A 23,651-nucleotide genomic window follows, 5' to 3' on the forward strand; every position below is an offset into this window, starting at 1 on the left:
GCCACTGTAGTTTCATTCTGTTGCATTTGTATTAGATATTTACTAACTGTTGCTGGCCAGTGCAGGGCTGTCTACTTAGTGTTTCCCTTTCATAAAGTTGTATTATTATCTTGTAATCTGGCTCAGAAACATACACACACACACACACACACACACACACACACACACACACACACACACACACACACACACACACACACACACACATATGCATACACAGTATCCATGTGTACATAGCAGATCTGGAACATAGATTTGAACCATCGTAAATGTCTCATTTCTTGTTGCATACTCCACCTGCTTTCATCTCTAATAATGCTGCCTTTTCCGGGATGATGTCCAGAGACTTGGCTCTGTTGTCTTGGCTGCTCCCAGCACGGCATCATCTCTGCCCTACTGACCTTTACATTAGACAGAATGTTATGTTGCAATGGCAATCCAGACTGGAGTCCCTTTGGGTGGGGGATGGGTGTAAAGCTAGGAAGAAAATGTCAAAGCAGAATCATTTTTGTGCTTGTCATGCTGTGAAATTAACCATTTTAGATGCATTAATGAAGTTTTCTTGCAAGCAATATATGAAGTTGTATCGAAATGTAATGTAATATAATACACAATATAATGTTATGCAATATAAAAAGGAAAAAACAATCTGCAATTATAAACATGAAAGAAAACTAGTTTGTTAAAGATGTAAAATCTTGGTGATGGTAATAAGTCACTCATCGTCTTATACAGTGGCACAGAAAAAGAGGTAAGTGCAGTTCCCTGCTTAGACAAAATTTGTAAACCTATTGTTGTCACTCATTCTTCTTTGCTTCCACAGCTCAGTGTTTTAGCAAGCATCATTTTCCATTTATTACTTTCCATTTCTTCACAAAGTGTGACTCTGAGCATGAAACACATACATTCGGAAGAGTGTGAACTATTGCAGTGAGAGGAAGAGATGATGTCTCTCGACAAATTTTTATGTGACATCTTGAATAATTCAAGAAACGTGTGCAGTAGTATTCAATATGGTTGCAGTTTAATGTTTTGACAGTAGATGTCTCTATTTATCAATACACAGTAAATAATTCAGATGTATAATGACAGCTTCATAATTCAAGGTGCATTTTTCAAATATACAGTTTTGATTTTACAAAAATGTGTGAATATAAATTTGCAGATCTTTTCCCATCATCCTAAATTTCATAAAGGAATGAAGGCTATTGCTGCTTGAATTCTGCTGAAATACATAATTCACGTCTTACTTTGAAAGCATAATGCTATGAGTAACCAATTCTAAACCTTCTGTCCAAGGTAGAAAACAGAATCATATAAAGTAAAATGTTTATAAATAAAAATGTTTCAAAGTTATCAAAAGCAGCTAGCATGACTAATTTGGTTGTCTCCATGCAAACATTAATGCCTGAACGGGCGTGTGCTACTCTGGAAATAACACACACCCTGGGGTGTTTTGAAGGATGATGCTGTGGGTGATGGGCCTCTACACCCTTGGAATGGAGTTATTTTCACAATAGCATGCACCCTGAAAGGCATTATTGTGATTAGAGAATGGGCTAGCTGCAGAATTGTTTTTATTATATATTTTTTGTTTGTTTTTTAATACTATATACATTTTTTATATATTTCTGATGAAAATAATTCCTTCACCTAATGACTCAACCTTATTTTAGTACGTAAAAAGGAATATTTTACATAAAAAATATAAAGATATGTAAGTGTTCAGTATTTAGACACACAAACATTCAGAAGTATAAAGATACACACATACATACATATACATAGATGTAAACAAATACAGCAATTATTTATTTATTTATTTATTTATTGTCCGACTTGGAACAAAGCCAATTTTCAGTGGAGGCCCAGGGAGAAACGCTCCAGAATTAACTGGAAAATGTTATTTTTTTAATTAAGCAATATTCAGTAAATAAAGAAAGTAAGAATTATCTAACTCTTAATATTTAATTAATCCCTTCTGATGGACTTCTTGTTGCATTCAGTATTGTCTGTTGGTCTCAATCTGTCTCACTCACTCACTTATGTTGTCACACACGCATGCAAGCACACTTGCAAATGTATTCACACACACATTAACACAAACATACATATACAGAGTTTTCTTTTTTTTATAGTCTGTACTTTAATTGGATGCTTGCGAAGCAGAAAACCACTGTTTAGTGAGAGTAAAAAATGGTGGCCATTCAGATTTTAATTGCCCGAGCTTCACATTAGCTTAATATAATGCTTTGAAGGGATGGACTTGTTTTACAGCAGGCTTTACCTGTGCATTGACACCCTGCTTGAGAACATTCATTTTCTAAACAGGGTTTACTGTACAGTTCACCCATTCTCTTAATAGTAAATCTCCCAGCTGAAGTGATAAGCCTGACTAGCTTGGTCTGCAAAGCTATGGAAAGGATCATCATGGACCTCATAAATAAAGATATTGGGGACCTACAGACACTGGATCCTACCCAGTTCGGCTTTGTTAAGGGCAGATCCTGCCTCTTAAACCTGGTTGATTTCTTTGAAACAGTCACCAAGGCCATTGACGAGGGGAAGGTGGTCCACACAGCCTACCTGGACCTCGCAAAAGCCTTCGATACAATACCCCACTCGGGCATTATAGATAAGCTCACCAGCTTAAATATAAACCCCTATGTCACTAGATGGGTTGCAAACTGGCTCAAGAACAGAACCCACATGGTTAGAACTGCTGGAGCCATGTCAGACTCCAAACCAGTTACAAGGCTCAGTCCTGGGACCTCTCTTGTTCGGTATATATTTCTCGGAGGTACAGGCCAACACGGAAGGACTGTGGCTGACCAAGTTTGCAGATGACTGCAAACTGGGCACCATAATCGACTCTCCAGCCGACACAAGAATCCTCCAAAAGGGCCTCATAGAAACAGACAACTGGTGCCAGAGCCATGGCCTCAAGCTAAACACCAAAAAGTGTATAGTCATCCCCTTTGGCAAAAACAAAGTGCCCACAAATTACCACATAGGTGATAATCCATTAAGTACAGAAGAAGTAATTAGGGACCTGGGGACCCAAGTTGATAGCAATCTCTCATTTGACAACCATGTGGCCAAAGTGGTTAGAAAAACATTTTATATAGCCCACCTAATCATGAAGGGATTCGCATCTATATCAGGGGAGGTCATCATGCCTCTTTACTCATCCCTCATCAGGCCCATAATTGAGTACAATGCCCCTTTTGGGATGTACCTTACCAGACACCTGCAGCAACTGGAAAGACCCCAAAAGTACCTCACCAAGAGGATCAAAGGGCTCAAACAGATGCCATATGCTGCACGGTTAAAGAAACTCCAGCTCTACTCAGTGGCATACCGCCTGCTCAGAGGCGATCTGTACCTGACGTATAAAGCCATGTCCAACCCGGAATTAGTGGACATGCTGCACCTCAGAAAATCCAAATCCCATCGAGCTACGTGCTTGAGAGACTTGAACCTCAGCACTGAAATAAATAGGACATGCTGGAGGGACAGATTCATAACCCAGAGGCTCCCTTCACTCTGGAATAAAATCCCAGTCCAGGTTAGGCAGGTTCCCTCATTGACTCTCTTCAAGAGGAATCTTGATGAGTGGATGGGAGATCGTAGGTTTACCCCGGGTATCACTTCTGAGTCACTGTTAGACAGAGGCACAGTATACTAACCTCGAAAAAGGGCATAGCAAAATAAATTTAAAATGGGTGGCGAAAGCCAAACACACTCTGGCTAGGCTTATAAATGCCCTAGGGCAGATAGCCTAGTATGAACCTATGAACCTATGAACCTAAGCAAGGGCACGGCGATTTTTAAGATGCAGTGTGCTCACTCAGTGTTTTTTACTTGTACCTTGAAGTTACAATGAAAAAGAAAGAAAGAAAGAAAGAAAGAAAGAAAGAAAGAAACAAACAAAGAAAGAAAGAAAGAAAGAAAGGTCTATTACCAAAAATAGTTTGATGGTACTTTTTAGCATGCAAATGTGACCTAAAGTGTTTGAATGTTAACATAAATTAAATAAAACAATGCCAGAAGCAAAACACTAATAGCAAAAGACTGAAGGCGCAAATTAGTTTAAGGAAGCAATGATAAAATGTAATGCACAAACTGAAACAAGATTTTTGGTCTGATGTTTCACAGTTTCATTGTAAGCAATGTTATTTTCTGTCCACATATAAAAAATAGTGATTTACTTGTAGTTGTATAAACTTTAGCTGAAAAACCATGCTGTGCTATTCATGATCATCCGATGTCAGCTGCAGTAAAAGACAATGAGAAAATGAACATTTCCTACAGTGATGCACATTTCATATTTTCAGCACTTTACTATCACAGCTGAGCAGTTTCTTTAAATGCAGCTGCAAGCCCCACATGTTTTAGCACCTTCTGCAGTGAGTGGAACTTAGAGGGCATAGAAGGAGGATCCTGATGATTGTACAGAAAATAAGTCAGGATTCACCTCAGTAATTATGGAACACACAATACAAGTACATGTAGGTCTTAGGTTTATTCAGCTCAGCAAAAAGGTCTGTATGATAATAAATACTTTGTCAGTGAATTAAGCTACTTAGTTTAGTTTTTCTAACTGTGAAGTATGACCATGAATTTGTATAGGTGTCTTTATGGCTTTAAATTTTATGGATTTACTGCCATGGCTGATTTAGAAAGCTGGAATTTGTGACTCAGATTTTTCAGAGTGCAAGTCTACATTTTGGAAAAAGGAACATTCCTGACTGCGGTGCTGTGATGGTAAGAATAGTGGCCCAATTACTGTGTAACACCTAGACTTGCCGTTTCCATGGCTCCACAACACGTCTATCCCTTGAGACCACCAGTGCAGGAACTGGCATCTTATCAGCAATCACCTTGGATATAACACACTCCCTCAGCTTGGCTGAGAAAAACAACCTGTACTTTCAAGTCAAGGTAGCATCTTGCTTTCATCAATGTGCTACCTTGATTCAGCTTAGTATGCTTTGCTGTGTCTCATTAAGCTCTGCAAGATAGCTGAAAGACGTGCAATAGAATTCAAGACATATAGTTTGGTTTGTACTAATGCTTAACTAACATATAATAAAATTAATTAAAAAGATAGCATGCATGATGCTATTTAAAAGTCAGTAGTAATGTACATCAGTGTAAATGACAGAAGTCAAAGCAAATTACAGCAAGTAGGCTCTTTGCAGCAAGAAACCTGACACATTAAGGATGCAGTTTTAAGGAAGTAGAAATAACTGACGTGGTTCCAAAGTATTCCAGTGTCGAATATTGACTCCCAAAGAGCTACGGACTGTTGTTACTCCATATACATTGTGAAATATTGAACAATGACTAGCATGAGTCTTTCATGAACCAGAACCAGAAATGCATTTCAACTAGCATGGTCATATTATAACTACATCAATGGCTGAGATCCAAAACTGGATGTAATCTTCACTTAGCATTGAAGATGTCTTGTAAGTTGTTCTCATTTTGTGTACTAATTATGTTTTCACAGAAGTAGACATCTTTTTGTGTGCTGATTATGTTGTCACAGAAGTAGACATCCTGTCTGATAATGCACCAAGTCTACACAGAATTATAGCAAAGTGAATGTGAGAATAAATATGCCATGTTTTTGTTTGTATCCAGTGTTTAAAAGTCTGTACATGTTTATTGAGTGCACAGCCAACTCTTTTTGTTTCATATATTTTTTTACTGAAAAGGGCTGCTCTCTTCCTTTGTTCTGTATCATAAACACACATAAAAAGTACTGAATCCTGATTGTCTAAGCAATATTTTCCGTAGGATTATATTATTTACGTATAGCAACATTGTGAAATGCATGTGAACAAACTATGTTTACAGAAAACAGCTAATTTTAGGAAAAATGAAAGATAAACAATGTAATGTTTAATTATTTATATTGGTAAAATACAATACAGGATATCACAAAAAAGAAACATCTAAATAAAGAATACTGTTATTCTTTTGTTTAATTTCCCCTTCTTACATAAAATATATTAACATTTTTTATATTTTTCTTATATCAGACAGGGTCATTCTTAACATTTTGGTGATTGCCAGTGATCTAGGATGGCTCTCTGGGATCCATCTTTTCATGTAACCAACAATAGTCTTGACATAAAACATAATTGTAACATCTTCTCCATTGGGCATGGGGGTCTACAATGTCTTGGTCAGCAGCCCTGAGATAAAGAGATTTGGTAGCTGTTCTTGATCTGATGGGACTAGGGGATGATTTACATTTTTGTGAGGGAGAGAAACATTTCTTTTACAAACAGTGACAAGTGAAACTTAAATATCTTAAAGATCACTGACTTGTAACAATTAAACAACAAAAAATAAACAAACTTCACTCTATAAAAGTGAAGTTGTAAAAATGCATATCTCTTGTCTGATATTCTGTCTAGCCTATTCTGAAGTTAGTGGGTCAATCTGTCCCCTATTTTCTGAGTCCTTGTCCCTGCACCTAATCCTTATGTGCAGCATACCTTACAAACACTCTTTCCATAACACTATCACTACTCAAGACGTCTCAGACACTCATCATGCCCACCTACACACACTAACTACATCCCCTTACCTAACCTTAAAGCACTCACACTCACTAATATAGCCCCTTACTTAACCCTTACCCTAACCCTAAAACACACGCACTCACACATAAACTCCCAGCCCCAGTACTTACCTTTATTGACCGACTGGAAGTTGTCTGCAACTGTGTTTACAAAAACAGCCCTTTGCTCAACAGATGCATCACACAATTGAGCGGTGACCAAGTCAACTTTAACCACACACACACACACACACACACACACACATATATATATATATATATATATATATATATATATATATATATACACACACACACACACACACACACACACACACATATATATATATATATATATATATATATATATATATATATATATATATATATATATATATATATATATATATATATATATATATATATATGTATGTATATAGTCACCAAAGCCCTAGATGAGGGTAAGGAGGTTCACACAACCTATCTAGATCTCGCCAAGGCTTTTGACACCATCCCCCACTCTGGAATTATAGATTAGCTCACTAAACTAGGTATAAATCCCTATGTCACAAGATGGGTTGCCAACTGGCTCACGGACAGAACCCACACTGTGAAAGTAGGAGACTCCAAATCCGACTTCAGACCAGTGACAAGTGGGGTACCACAGGGTTCAGGCCTGGGTCCTCTCCTGTTTGGTATCTACTTCTCTGAAGTACAGGCTAACACAGAAGGTCTTTGGCTAACAAAGTTTGCAGATGACTGCAAACTAGGAGTTATAATCGAAACTCCTAAAGATGTGGACATACTACAAAAGGACCTGACTGAGACAGATGTCTGGTGTCAAAGCCAGGCCTGAAGAGCAATGCCAAAAAGTGTATTTAAGTATATATATATATATATATATATATATATATATATATATATATATATATATATATATTTATAGGTTCATAGGTTCATAGGTAGGTACTAGGCTATTAGCCCTAGGACCTATATAAGCCTAGCCAAAAAATGTACCCTGGCTTTCACCACCCAAGAAAATTATTTTCCCGTGCCCCTGTCGAGCAGAGCCACATAATTGATCCCCGTGGTGAATTTCCCATTTCCCATCCAATCATCAAGATTTTTCTGGAAGAGTGCTAATGAGGAGCTCTGTTTGACATAGATAGGTAGTCTGTTCCAGAATATGGGAAGTCTCTGGGACAGGAATCTATCCCTCCAGCATGTTCTGTTTATTGTGGTGACAAGGTTTAGGTCCCTAGAGCGTGTAGCTCGGAGGGATTGGGATTTCTTTAAGTGGAGCATGTCCAACAGCTCTGGGTTTGACATAGCTTTGTATGTTAGGCAGAGATCGCCCCTGAGTAGGCGATATGCTATGGAGTAAAGCTGTAGTTTTTTGAGACGGTCTGCATAGGGCATCTGTTTGAGGTCAGTAATCCTCTTTGTGAGGTATTTCTGTGGCCTTTCCAGTTGCTGTAGATGTCTTGTGAGGTACATACCAAAAGGGGCGTTGTACTCTATAATGGGTCTAATGAGTGATGAGTAGAGGGGAACAAAGACCTCTTTTTTTCTGGATGAGAATCCTTTTGTGATGAGATGAGCCACATAGAAGGATTTCCTGACCACTGTGGCGATGTGATTATCAAAGGAGAAACTACTGTCCACCTGTGTCCCAAGGTCTCTTATCACATTTTCGGCATTAAGTAGACTACTAGCTATGTGGTAGTTCATGGGTACAGAGTTTTTACCAAAGGGGATGACAATGCACTTTTTGGCAGGTAAACACAGGAAAGCCATAGGGATGGGGGTTATTAGTGGGAGTATGGGTGCAGACTTATCTGTGCATGTCTGTAGGGTCATAAATGAAGCTGCATGAACTGCTTGTGTAGTTGCACTGGTGGGATTAAATAGGGACCCAGGACTCTGGCTGAGTATGTGTGTGTGTGTGTGTGTGTGTGTGTGTGTGTGTGTGTGTGTGTGTGTGTGTGTGTGTGTGTGTGTGTTCATGAAAGTGAGAGTGTGTACATCCAATGAGTTCACTGCTTTGTACTCACTGTGTGCTGAGACAGGCTCTGACTCTCCCATGGCCCTTACCTGGATTAAGAGGTTAATCAAAGAATGAATGAAAGAATGTAATTAAAAAAAATTCTCTAGAAAAGCTTTCTGTAGGGCAGCTGTTCCCCCACCCACAGCCCCCAAACCAGTACCTACTAATTATAGTTAGTCTGAGGACATGCACCTTAGGAATAGAGAAAATACTTGATTTTCCAACAAAAGTAAATATGCCCAGTTTTTAAGTCCCCAAAGCTGACCATCAGCTGCCACCATCTCCTGTCTTTGTTCACTCCACCAGGCTCAGCCCAACTCACATTTGGAGCCAGTGAGGAGATAAAGGAGACTGGTGCAGCATTATACTGATGTGAGTGTGCCCCATCTCTTGTACACTTGTGTCAGCTTTGCTAATTTCTCAAACAGGTCTATATCATGACGACAAATGATAAAAAGAGTGAACACTCTTTTATCGAACACTAAAACCCAAAAGCAGTAATTGTCGAACACACAGAACTGATTTTTTTCCCCAGGGAAAAAAATCACTGCTCCGCAAAAAAAAAAAAAAAAAAAAAAAAATCCAAACACAAAATGCCCCCCACCCCTACTTAAATATACCAAATCCGAGATCGCACCACAGCAGAGGAAATGGCAAAGTCCCGAAAACCACCCAGGAATTTTTTTCCCTTGGAAAAAAAATCATTGTTCCATGTGTTCGGCATTCAGTGCTTTCAATTTTTAGTGTTTGATACTTTACTTTTTTTATCGTTCGACATCTTAATACAGACACCCTCAAACATTGCCCTTGGGAGGCATGTGGGCACATCCAGTCATGAATAACTCCCCAACTTATGCCTTATGTTGTTCATGTAATTGTTTTTATATAGGGAAAAACACTAGAGAACTTAGAATAAGAATTAAGAAACACTGTAAAGTGGTTCATGACAGAAATGTCACAAACACATTAGCTAAGCATAGTTTATTATGCAAGAATTTTAAGAAATTTGAGTTTTTTGTTCTTAAACACACTGACACTGTTGTTTGTATTAAAGGACGCAATGACTTTTTAGAGACCGGGGAACTTTTTTGGCAAATTAAATTAGGAGCCGATAGGTTCCCTGGCCTCAATGAAAGTACAAATATTAAATGTCTGTTAAAGTACAGGTTGCTTTAATCACATATATGTAATATTTTTGTTTTCAGTATAATTTAGCATGTTTACATGGATTTTATATTGGAGATTTTTTCCCAACTTATTTTAAGGACTGTTATAAGATGTCTTTTATCACATGACTTTTAGTCAGCTGTTTTTGATTGTGTGATTGGATGGCACCTATGGGTTGGTACTTTGTACCGTATTTAAGATATTCAGTGGTTGTCAGAGACATTTCTGATGAAGTTCCGTGTCTAAATAAAGTGGGACACAAGTGCTAATTTAAGTCTCTTTTGAGCTGGTCCTCTTATAGTGGTCAACTTCCCTCTAAGCCATTATACTGAGGTTTTTGCTTGATTTGGTTTTGTCCTCAGTTTCAGTGTTTGTTTTATAATTCCATTATTTCTTGATTTTTCCTCTTATTCTATTGCAGTTTGTTTTATTTTAAAATATAGCTTTGCCTTAAAGTTTTGTCTTGTAATTTAAAAGTTCTTGTCTTGGGTCAAATAGACAAAAATCCTTTCCCAATCACTGATTGCAAAGGAATTAAAAGAAAACTGTTTCATCTCTTTCAGTTTAACTCAATCCTTAGGTTGCTTTTCTCCCTAACATATGGTTCCAGTATTGTGCAAGTACCAGAAACCTGTTTCTACCTTTTAAAACTTTAGTTTCCTTACCTTTGGATCAGAGGAATATAAATCCCACCTACATTTTTTAAGTTTAACTTCTCACATACTTTGCAGAGGAATCTGTCTCTGCTTGCATGACATACCATAGACACAGATAAATCTGTAGCTCACCTTGTCAGGTACTACTGTCAGTTTTAGATGGGCAATTAATCCTGCTAAAGACAGAAAGTTGTGGAACTGTTTTCCACTGTTTTTATTACAGAGAGGAAGAAAACTTAACACACACCTTTCATAGCAAAACAAAGCAATTAGATCAGTCAGAGGTTTAAATGCAGTTGTCGCTTCTTCTGACAATTTTACATAAGCAGCCTCAGAGTATTATTTTATTTATTTATTAATTTATTTTACATTTGTTGACCAGGATGGTCTGACTAGATACATGTCCATTTTCAGCGGAGGCCCAGGGAGAAAAGCTCCAGTAATGCAGATAATACTATACATGATAAAGTAGAACTTGGAAAACAAAGTATAATAGATAATACATACATTACAAGACTAATAAGATAGGGTTTATAGACTGTCATAGCAAAAGGGGATTAGAGAAAGTTAAATTTACATACAGTACTTTTTTATACAATAAAGAAGAGGAAAAAAATTAAGTATTCAGGCACATGAATATACAAGAGGAAAAGCATGTACTATAACCTAGTTAAGTAAGGATGATATAGTCTAGGGGCATCCGAGTAGAATAATCCACAGTCCTACCTGTCATGGTTTCAAATGTATGGTAGGATATAAATAAAGAGAGTGATAATCTGTAAAAGGGTAAGGGAATGGAGTAAGGTAGGGTATAATAAGACCAAATCCATGGTGGGGTACATTATTGAAATGCTAAGCTTTAAATGTTGGTTATTTATAATAGTTTATATATTAAGATATCTTAAGTGTAGTATTGAAGATTTCTGTGACATTTAGAGAAAAGTCAGAAGACATCTTTCCTTGTAAAGTATTAGCACATTTAACATTTTTAAGCCATCCCCTCCACACACACACACACACACACACACACACATAGACACACACACACACACACACACACACACACACACACACACACACACACACACACACACACATACATACAGAGGACAGAAATGCAAAAAGAGAGATGGGTGGTAACTATATCAACTAGGTGCATTTATACTGTTTATAAAAAGGTACTTTATGTTTTGGTGTGACATCCTTCCAAAGGGTGATGCATATCTGATACACAGATCCATGGTAAGAAACCACCACTGACTTTGGGTCACTCTTTACAGTGGTAGAGTGCAAGAGCATTTTTAGTCCACAAAGGAAATATGACCATTTATGGTAACCATACTATGCAGCTGAATTTGCTATGTGCCCTTGCATTGAAAACATTATTGTGTTTAAATGCACATGTCTGACTGTGTCTTTCTTTGTGTGTGTGTGTGTGTGTGTGTGTGTGTGTGTGTGTGTGTGTGTGTGTGTGTGTGTGTGTGTGCGTGTGCATGTGTGTGTGTGTATGTGTAGATAGATATAATACGTGTGTATCTGTACATCTGTGTGTGTGTGTGTGTGTGTGTGTGTGTGTGTGTGTGTGTAATGGAGAAACAGATTATATGCCTGTATGTGTGTACTCTATGTCCTTTAAATAAAAACAAATCAAAATGGAAATTTTGTGCAACTGTATGTGTGTAAACACATAAACACACACACAGATATATATGACTATGTATAAAATGTATGTATGGAACAAGTATAATACTGTATGTTGGATGTGGTATAGTGTGAATATATCTAGAGAGAAATATGCACTACATATTTTTGCAAATAGTCACATATGCACTGTCATATTGATGTGCATGTGTGTGTGTGTGTGTGTGTGTGTGTGTGTGTGTGTGTGTGTGCGCGTGTGGAATGGAGAAACAGATTATATGCCTGTGTGTACTTCATGTCCTTTAAATAAAAACAAATCAAAATGGAAATTTTGTGTACCTGTGTGTAAACACATAAACACACAGAGATATATATGTGTATGTATAAAATGTATGTATGTAACAAGTATAATACTGTATGTTGGATGTGGTACAGTCTGAATACATCTAGAGAGAAATATGCACTACATATTTTTGCAAATAGTCACGCATGCACTGTCATATGGATATGTGTGTGTGTGTGTGTGTGTGTGTGTGTGTGTGTGTGTGTGTGTGTGTGTGTGTGTGTACATAACACACACACACACACACACACACACACACACACACACACACACACACACACACACACACACACACACACAACACACACATATATATATATATATATATATATATATATATATATATATATATATATATATATATACAGATGCACACAAATGTATACACACACAGATGGGGCATGTGCATTCATGTGTGTATTATATAATTGTCATCATCCTAATCAACCTCCTTTTTTCCTACTTTCATGTCATAAATCTTTTTCACCATACTAGTTATTATGCTCCACTTTAATGGTTGTTCCATTACAAAATGTGTAGGTTTACTATATTTTCATACTATCTCAGGACAACAAAAGTGATGCAGATATAATTATCTTGCCATTTTCTTTTGTGAAGCCAAAAAACATTAACTTGCTGATTCTTAGTCATTTAGAGAACAGTAACATCTTACAGTACTGTGAGCTGTGCAATATGGGTGCGTACAATTCATTATTTAGAATAAAGTTAACATAGTAGAGTTAAGCATTATTAATGTAAATTCTAAATTCTAGTAAATGTTGGTTAATGTTTTACTTATTCACTGTCATACCCTGGCTATTCATTGTACATGCAATCTTTGTCAGATGTCTTTATGGCAGTATTTTTATTTCCTTTGTATTGCTAAGTGCATTTTTTACTTGTTATCATCTTTACCAATGTAGCCCGGGTCATGGCTGAAAAATGTCCTGGGACCAATTCACTTTCCTAGTTAAAAAAGTATAAATGAATACAAAATAGAAAAAAAGGGAGGAGTGAACATGACAAAAATAATTATGGAACTAGTAAAGCACATTTTAATTCTGCATCATTCATGAAAGAGAAAAAAAACTTCCCTCTGAAGGCATTGGGAAGTAACAGAAAGACTCACTTTAGAGTCCTTTCGAGTAGCATTTGTCACCTGTACATGATACAGCAATATATAGGATAATTTATTGTAGTGAAAGTTTTCACACCTAAGGATGAGAGTGTGAGGGATGGTCTGTCAATTCCTTTAGAACTGCAAAAGCATCCCTTTACAAAAGCCTACTGTCTACCTACTTTCTTTTGCTGGAGGTAGCTGACAGCTATTTATAGCATAGAACAAGCTCTGACAGACACATAAATGAGGTTCACTCAAGCAAACATAGAATTAGTTCTGTTACAGAAGGTGTGTTAGATGACAATGCTTCACACTTCTGCCATTCTGTCTTAATGGCATAAAAAACAACACCACTTACTTATGTCTAGCATGACCCATATAAAGAGGACTTAAAATGTATCATGGGAAGAAGGAATGAAAGCAAGAAAACAAGATCACCTTACCAAGGCAGGCCCCATTACATGCCATTTTGTGGGAAACACATTAAAATAGCAAAAGAAGCACTCAAAGTGATTTTGGTCCATTAAAATAGCTCAGAAAACAGATACAATGAAAACAATACACATTTTTTGAGTTCTGAGGTGGCATTTTCCTTTAAATATAGGGCCAGATTCCAAAAAAGTTGCTCTCAGTGTGTCTACTCTGATGCCAAAAGACAAGTAGTCAGTGTATGCGACTTACTTTTTTGTAAGGCCTATCTATAAACAGGCTTACATCAGGGTCCAGATCCCACAAGACCTGCTCTCAGTGTAAGTGGTCAGTTATACTGAGAGCAAGTCTTTTGGAATTGATCCCCTAGATATTTTGTAGGAGCAGCTAAGAAGTTGGGTTTTTTATTTAGGGTAAGCAGTACAGGAAAGGGCATAACTACTGAGAGCTCTTAGTGCTTTGAGACAACTGCTGCTACAGCTGGTATGTGACTGCTTTGGATTTCTTCACTAAAGGTTTGGGTACTTCCATTATTTCTTGATTTTAACACTTGTTCTGCTACACTTTGCTTTATCTTAAATACTCTTTCACACAATTGTTTTTCTTAAAGATTTCAAAGTTCTTGGATAGGTCAGTTAGACAATAATAATAATAATAATAATAATAATAATTTTCCAGTCAGTGATCGCAAAGGAGTTAAATATAGCTCATGCTTAGGTGGAGCTGATTTCTTATTTAAGGTAAGCAAGACAGGAAAGGGTTTAATCATTGGGGACTGCAAATGATTTTAGACCACTGCTGATGTGGAACTGCCTTAGATTGGTTCATTTGTGGTTACGCTGCTTCCATTTTTTCTTAATTTCCCCTCTTAATCCATTACAGTTTTGTTTTATTTTAAAAATATTCCTTTACCATAAAGTTTTTTTAATGTAGTTTCAAAAGTTTTTGGGTAAGGCCAGTTAGCAAAAATAATTTGCCATACAGTATTGTAAATAAATTAAATATGGCTAATCTTAATCTGTAGGAGAGCTGAGAAGTGTGATTTCTTATTTAAGGTAAATAGTGCAGAAAAAGATTTAATCACAGGAAGCTACAAGTGCTTTGAGACTACTGCTAATGTGTAACTGCACGGAAATCTCTCATTTAAGGTTTGGATTCTCCTATAATTTCTTAAATGTTCCTTCCATTCTATTAGAGTTTGTTTTATTTTACAATAGTGTTTTACCTTAAAGTTTTGTGTGTGTGTGTGTGTGTGTGTGTGTGTGTGTGTGTGTGTGTGTGCGTGTGTGTGTAGTTTCAAAAGTTCTTGACTATGGTCATTTTGAAAAACTGCCTTTCCAGTCATTGATTGTAAAGGAATTAAATATATATCATTTGTGGTAGGAGCTGAGAGGTAGTATTTCCTATTTAGGGTAGGCAGTGCAATAAAGGGTTTAACCATTGTGAGCTGTACTTTGAGACTGCTGCTGATGTATGAGTGCATTGGATTTTCTAAGGTTACAATACTTCCATTATTTCTTGATTTTCCCTCTTATTTTATTACAGCTTGTTTGATTTTAAAATATTATTTTATCTTAAAGTTTTTTTCTTTTATTTTTAAAAATTCTTAGCCAGGACTAGTTAGAAATAATTTTTTTTCCAGTCATTGACAGCAAAGAAATTAAAGGAGAACAATGGGATTCTATTATTAAATGCTGAACTTCTTTGTCCTTTACAGTCCCTGTTATGAATAAACAACAATATAGCATTTAAAATATTTTAAATCAACAATTTCTCTCCACTACAGCAGTACCTAACTGTACTGTGGTGGTTTCATTTTCAAAAAACTTTTGTCCTGCCCTGGAAAAGCTTGCTGAAGTCTCCAGTTCACAGATGTCATCAAGGCCAATGAATACAGGTAGTTTTCTGGCCATTTCCCTCCCCAAACTGACATCACCACGACTGCCCTCAAAACCCATGAATGCTCTGATGTCACAACTCCCTGGTCCTTCCCCTACCTACAAAGAAAGTATAGGCTAGAACAAGAAAACAGTACACGAGTCAAATCTCCTGCTGTGAGCTGTCAATCACAGCAAGTAACAGCTCAAATTACCTTTAACATGTTGACAGCTAGGGAAGTTAGGTGTGAAGGGGAATGGGAGATGAGTTAAAGTAGTACAATTCAGGCTTCACAAAAGACTGCAATTTAGCCATTCTAAAAAGAAGCAGCAGTACAAAGCTCTTTGAAAGATTTCTGTGGCATTTGCACTGTTGGTGTTTTAAGTGGTCATTGAACAGCATGAAATGTTACTTAATACTTACTGAAAGACAGCAGTGCATGCATGTAAAATCAATGCACTGACAGGAGCTTTAGGAAGAAGAGGCCTGCATAATGTAATTTTTTTAACAGACAAGCACTGCATTGTGGGATACCTAGAGGCAGACTAAATCAGGATCACTTCAAGATGCTAGTCCCCATGTGGTCAGACTCAGAACATATGTACAAAAATATTTAAAAATCTGTAAATAGTCCCAGAGTGGTGTTTAAATATATGTTTTGCTCCTAGTGAGAGGAAGGGTTAGATGGGCATTGATTCCTGATTATTTCTTAGGGGGCAGTGTATATGAGACTTCCCTGTCTGTTCTGGTAGCAGTTTTGTTGAGAACCTCCTCAGGGCCTTTGTGTAGCATGATTTTCTGTTGCATCAAGTGTTTTATGTGATATCCAGTATATTGACCAAGAGAAGACTGTAGCAAGTGTACTGAACCCAACAGCATCTCACACAATACTCCTCAGGAAGGAGCAAAGGATCTTTAATTCTTAGCAGCATGCAGGTGTGCTGACATCAGGACTAATACCCAAGTAGTAGATAATAAATGACTCACCATTATTCATCAATACTGGCAGACCTAATTCTTTTTTTTCACTAAGTACTGCTAGACTAAATGCATCTAACCTAGCTTACAAGTAACACCCTAAACACTTCATAAATATTTATAATACTCTCCCCCAATGCTTGAGGAACATGATGAGCTCCAGGCTTCCACCCTCTGGTAACATGGCTCACCAGTCTTCTCTTACACAGTCTGTAGCCAGCCTGATCACATTAGGTGTTTTAAGGCAGTGTAGCAACTGTCATATTATTATTACTTATGTTTACTCTTACTGACAGTCAATAGTATATGCAAGCAATGTAAATATTTAAGAAACATGGAGGCAAATCTCTCGCATTTCTCTGCATTTTGGGATTATGTTGCAGCATGACATCAGAAGAAGGAAGCTCTTAATATATAGGTTCATAGGTAGGTACTAGGCTATCTGCCCAAAGGCATTTATAAGCCTAGCCAGAAAGTGTTGGCTTTTGCCACTCCCTTAGATTAGTTCCCTGTGCCTCTGTCCAGCAGAGCCACTGAAGTGATCCCCGGGGTAAACTTTCTGTTTCCCATACACTCGTCAAGGTTTCTTTTGAAGAGTGTTAGTGAGGAGCTTTGCCTAATGTAGATTGGAATCTTATTCCAAAACATGGGAAGTCTCTGGGACAGGAATCTATCCCTCCAGCATGTTCTATTTATGTGATGAGGTTTAGATCCCTAGAGCATGTGGCTCGAGGGGATAAGGTTTTCTTTAGGTGGAGCATGGCCATCAATTCTGGGTTGGACATGGCCTTGTATGTCAGGCAAAGATCACCTCTGAGTAGGCGGTATGCAACCGAGTACAGCTGGAGTTTCTTCAGTTGAGCTGCATAAGGCATCTGTTTGAGGCAAGTGATCCTCTTGGTGAGGTACTTCTGTGGTCTTTCCAGCTGTTGCAGGTGTCTTGTAAGGTACATCCCAAATGGGGCATTGTACGCTATGGTGGGTCTGATGAGTGATGAGTAGAGGGGCACAATGACCTCTTTTGATCTGGATGCGAACCCTTTTGTGATTAGGTGGGCCACATAAAAGGATTTTCTAACCACTTTGGCAATGTGATTATCAAAGGTGAGATTACTATTTGCATCCCCAGATCTCTTATTACATCTTCCGTATTTAGGGGATTACCACCTATGTGGTAGTTTGTGGGTACTTTGTTTTTTCCAAAGGGGATGACTATGCACTTTTTGGCATTTAGCTTGAGGCCATGATTTTGACACCAGGTATCCGTCTCAGTGAGACCCTTTTGGAGGATGTCTGTGTCAGCTGGAAAGTCAATTATAGCCCCTAGTTTGCAGTCGTCTGTGAGCTTGGTCAGCCATAGTCCTCCTGTGCTTGCCTGTACCTCTGAGAAGTATAACAGGAGGGGTCGTAGGACTGAGCCCTGGGGAATGCCACTTGTAACTGGTTTAGAGTCGGACCTAGCTCCCGCAACTCTCACCATGTGGGTTCTGTCCATGAACCAGTTGGCAACCCATCTTGTAACGTAGGGGTTTATGTTCAGGCTGGTGAGCTTGTCTATAATACCAGAATGGGGAATGGTGTCAAAGACCTTTGCGAGGTCTAGGTAGGCTGTGTGTACCACCTTTCCCTCATCTATAGCCTTGGTAACTGTCTCAAAGAAGTCCACCAGGTTTAGGAGGCATGATCTGCTCTTAACAAAGCCGAACTGGGTAGTTTCCAGTGTTTGGAGATTCCCAATGTCTCTGTTAATGAGTTCCATGATGATGTGCTCCATAGCATTGCAGACCAAGCTAGTCAGGCTTATAGGGCGATAGTTCCCAGGGTCTGTTGTGGCTCCACCTTTGTGGAGCGTAATAACTGTTGCTATGTGCCACTCTATGGGTAAGTAGCCTGTGGAGAGGCTGAGTTTGAACAGTGTGTTTAGTTGAGGGGTTAGTTCATCTTTGAGCTCATGTAGGATGCAGCCTGGGACACCGTCTGGTCCCATTGGTGCTGTGTTTTTGGCTTTGGAGAGGGCTGTTTTAACCTGAGTGTCTGTGATTTCAGGGACTCTGCATTCTTCTGGTATGGTCATGGGCCCTTTTGGGGGTGAGAGGGGGGTGAAGTTTGCACTGAACCTGTCTGCCAGGATGTTGGCAATATTGATCTGTTCAGTGTATTTTGTGCCATTCTGCACTAACTCCGAGCAGATCTGAGCATTGCCACTTAGATTCTTGACATAGCTAAAAAATACCTTGTGGTTATCTTTGGAGTCCTTGGCAATTTTTCTTTCAAAGATCACCTTGGATGATTTTATGAGGGATCGTAGTTTCTTGCTGATACTGATCAGGGATGTCTTCCCTTCTTGGGATTTTATTCTTTTCTATAATAGTTTCCTCCTTCTATTGCATAGCTTGTTTATGGCAGGAGTCCACCAGACTGGTTTCCTTTTCTTGGAGGAGTGAGTCTTGGTTTTGCTTGGGATGGCACGATCCATGCATTCTTGCACGTGCCCGTAGAATGCATTAGTAAAGGATTTTGCAGCTTGGACAGCGTTATCCTTCAGCATGGGGGCTGTGAAACTTTCCACCTCAGTCTTAAGTAACGTGAAGTTTGCTTTTGAAAAGTTTTTCACGGTGGTTTCCATGTCCAGGGGTGGGGGTGGAATGTGGATATCCAAAGTGATTTGTTTATGGTCAGATCTAACCAGCGAGGGGTTGACCTCCGAGGTGGAACACCGGTCGCCCATGTTGGTGATGACCAGGTCATATACAACTGCTAATGGCAGCAGAATAGGTCATTCAAACATTTACCATAAGACCTTTCAAATATGGGGCAGCTAAATCTTTTTGGAACTTTCAGTGAGATGAATTTTAACCAGTTTGTTTCATGTGGTTGAAGTTTCATTGAGTTTTTACCTAGTGAAACATATGAGTCACCTATAACTACTTCATTCCTGACTCTCTCTTATCATGGCAGATTGAATTGCTCAGCAATTTCTGCCGGTTTTGCAACAAGAGTATAAAACATAAATCTAGTGCACTGTATACTGTTGAACCATGACATGGCAACATTTACCCATGTACTTTTGCCATCCACTCAGATTCAGTGAGATGAAGAGCAGACCCTTTAATCTTTTAAGACTTTGAAGTTTTATAAAGCAAAGCATTGCTAGTTATGTCTGTGCCAACTCCCCAAGTTTAGTGCCTCTTACAGTAGAGTGGAAAAGTTTCAGAGTGGAACTGAAAGCTTGCTGTATTGCAGTCTCAGTAGTCTTGAGATGATGACAGGTTCAGAGAAATGGATAGATTGGTGGCCTCTGTATTTACGGACTGTGTACAGACATGATTTCAGAACAAGGAAGCTCTTCAGGCTTAAGTGTAAAGGTAGCAGGATAACTCATTCAAAAATTTGCCTCAAGGCCCTTTAAATATGCGGCAGCCAGTCTTGGGTTTTGGGAGACAAGGCGGGAAGGCTGCTAGTTTTTGGTCAAAAAAGTATAGAAGGCAGTAAAGCACTGGGAACATAAATGGAGGCAGAGATGGGCTTTCATGTTGTCTGGTAGATATTATTGCAGAGTTCAAGAAATTTTGCATTCAGCTGTATGTGACTGACCATAGGGAGAGGGCATGCAGGTAGTAGGAGGTCAAAGAATTTCTTCAAATATTTGGGTACCAGCATTCTTTTCCTTAAATGACATGATTGGAGAAACCTGGAATAAAGATAAAGGTCAGACAAGCTGAACAAACTGCCCTATGACTCTGTAGTACTCCAGCTGAAGCACACATGCTACTTGTTCATCATGTTCTAGCCTCAATTACCCTATTGTTTAGACATATGCAAAGGAGAGGATGCTTCTTTCAGCCCATACATCTTTAAATCCAATACTGCTCAAAGAAGGAAGGACACCTTAGTCTCAGGCAGTTACAGACCAGTGTTACATATTGGTGTAGACACAAAACTTTATCAAGGCGCTGGGCCAAAGATTACAACCCATGTTAGGTAAGTTGGCAAATAACTCCAGTGTAAGGACTGTGAAAAAATATTCAATCGGTGAGCCCTGAAGAACATTAATTACACTGCTGTAAGCCACTCAACCTGATCCCTCCCCCTGACTGATACTTTTAATAAAGTTGTAGAAATATTCCATTCCCGTTGGAGGGGGTACTACTTATATACATTTGTGGGAGCATTTCATATAGATAATGAGTATGTAATAGCCATAAATCCCTTATACATATACTCTTCACCAGAGTGTGAACCAGCCTTTGGGTATCTGGTGTTCCTCCTGGTGAGATGAACAGGCAAGTCCACACCCTGTCCCCAGGATTCTTGAACCCCATGTTGCATGGCTAAGGGGTATGGATGATGTACAAGGATGCAATTGCTTCATGAAGAATATATGACTGCTTATGTTAACAAATTAGTAACTCTTATTAACTCTTATTGACTGGAATTCCTTGGGCTGTCTTGGGATTTAAAATGACGAATGCATATTTTTTTTATTTTTATTTATTTTATTTTACATTTGTTAACCGGGAAAAATCCATCTGGACCAGGTTCATTTTCAGTGGATACCCGGGGAGAAAAGCTCCACAATTAAGATATAGTAAGAAGTTAATACAATGAGAAAAATACAAAAAGTGAAGACAGTAGATTCCTTACAAACAGAGATATTCAATAATTTGTTCACAATAGTTAACAGGTAATGCAGGACTGAAATGCAGTTAGATTAATATTTACAAAGGTAGTATAGACAGTTTACATTTCTAGAAAGTGTACACTGAAAGAAGTACAAAGACCAATGTGGCTTATTCTAAAAGTATGTATTTCTATGTGAGTAGAATAGTGTGAATTCTAGACTGAAGTTGTTTGAAGGAGGAGAAAAGAGGGTATAGAGATTGCCAAGTGATACATGGGCAGATCCAAGTTGTCCTAAGATGAGATTTGAGTAATTATTTGAAGTTTGTATTTGTTGTAGTGGAGGTTATATTAGTGGGGAGATTGTTCCATTTTTTGGCTATGATGTGTGAATATAGGGCTTTACCTGCAGTGTTGTTAGCAGTAGTAACACTGAGGAGAGGTTTATTGGATGAGCGGAGAGGGCGACTGGAAGAGTGGGAGGTCAATAGCTGTTTGAGGGATGGAGTTTTTTCTGGGTAGTTTCTGATGTTAAAGGTGCAGGTGAGTTGTTGGTAAGTTAGTAAGTTAGGAAATTCAAGCCATTGAATTTCTTTTGGTACTTGACAGTGATGAGTTCTAAAGGGGAAGTGTTGGCAAATTTGGCAATTTTGTTACAGCATGACTCTAACTTGTCCAAATCTGATTTTCTAGTATGGGTTAGGATTGGTGCAGCAGAAGTAAGTGTTGATAAGAGGTGAGTTTGAGCTGGGGTGATTCTTGCTTTTGCTGTGAGATAGTCATTGTGCCTGTAAAGGGTTCCCATTTTTTGTGAACTTTCTGAATGGTTTGTGCTATGTGTAGATCGGATGATAGGTTGTTGTCTATTTCAACTCCTAGGAGTTTTGTGTGGGTGGAAGGAGAGATGATAGTGCCTTTCCTAGATGAGATAGAGAAAGTAGAGGGGGTAGATGTTGTTTTATTAGGGGTGAACAGGAGAAGTTTGGTTTTATTGGGGTTAAGAATAAGTTGGATGTCATTGATCCAAGTTTCAATAGCAGGGAATGATTCTTGGGCAAGTTGTTATAGGGTGTTGATAGATGGGGCTGCACAGATGAAAGTGGAATCATCTGCATACTGAATAAGTGAGGCTTGCTTGGAGGAGGTGTATAGATTGTAAAGACAGAGAAGAGCAGTTGGCCTAATATTGAGCCTTGGGGTACTCCTGTAGAGTTAGGAAGAGGAGGGGATAGTTCACTTGTGTCATTGTAGAGATTGTTGTCTATCTGATAAGTAGCTTTTGAATCAGGAGATAGTAGGGGAAGTAAAGGATAGAGAATGAAGAGCATCCAATAGTTTGTGGTGTGAGACCATGTCAAATGCTTTAGAGAGATCTAAAAAGGTAGCAGATACATAGTTGTTGTTTCTATGATGATTAACCAGATCGGTGAAGGAGAGAAGAGCAGAAGTTGTACTATGGTGAGGGCGGAATCCGTGTTGTGTGGAGGAGCCGACCATAAGCTAATCACCCTTGATATTCACATCCCACCCCCACCCCCATTAAGGAAACCACAGTAAAAGAATTTCTCCAAAGCCAACTTCCTGCTTCTTAAGACAGAAGTAGTGAACTTCATGACACCCATGCAGATGGACAATACAGTTACAACTGCTGAATCCTACATAAATGAACTCTATAAGCACTTACATGAGTGCATGGATCGTGCTATCCCAAACAGAACCAATATGCTATCCTCCAAAAAAAGGAAGCCAATCTGGTGGTGCCCTGCCATAAACAAACTGTACAACAGAAGGAAGAAACTGTTGCAAAAGACAGTAAAATCCCAGGAGTGGAGGAGCTCCCTGGTCAGTCTCAGTAAGAAGCTGAGATCCCTTATAAGATCCTCCATAGCTAGCTACGAAAATAAAATTGCCACTAATTCCAAGGACAACCACAAAGCATTCTATAGCTATGTCAAGAATTTCAATGGCAACACCCAGATCTGCTCTGAGTTACAGCACAAAAGCACAAAAATTACAGAACCAACTGATATTGCCAACATCCTGGCAGATAGGTTCAGTGCTAACTTTACCCCCCCCTCACCCCCTAAAGGGCCCATATCTATACAGGAAGAATGCAGAGTCCCTGTAATCACAACTACGCAGGTGAAAGCTGCACTCTCTAAAGCCAAAAACACAACATCCATGGGACCGGACAA

The sequence above is a fragment of the Protopterus annectens genome, chromosome 4.part0 (assembly GCF_019279795.1).
Source record: "Protopterus annectens isolate FY-2018-M chromosome 4.part0, PAN1.0, whole genome shotgun sequence".
Lineage (NCBI taxonomy): Eukaryota > Metazoa > Chordata > Ceratodontiformes > Protopteridae > Protopterus > Protopterus annectens.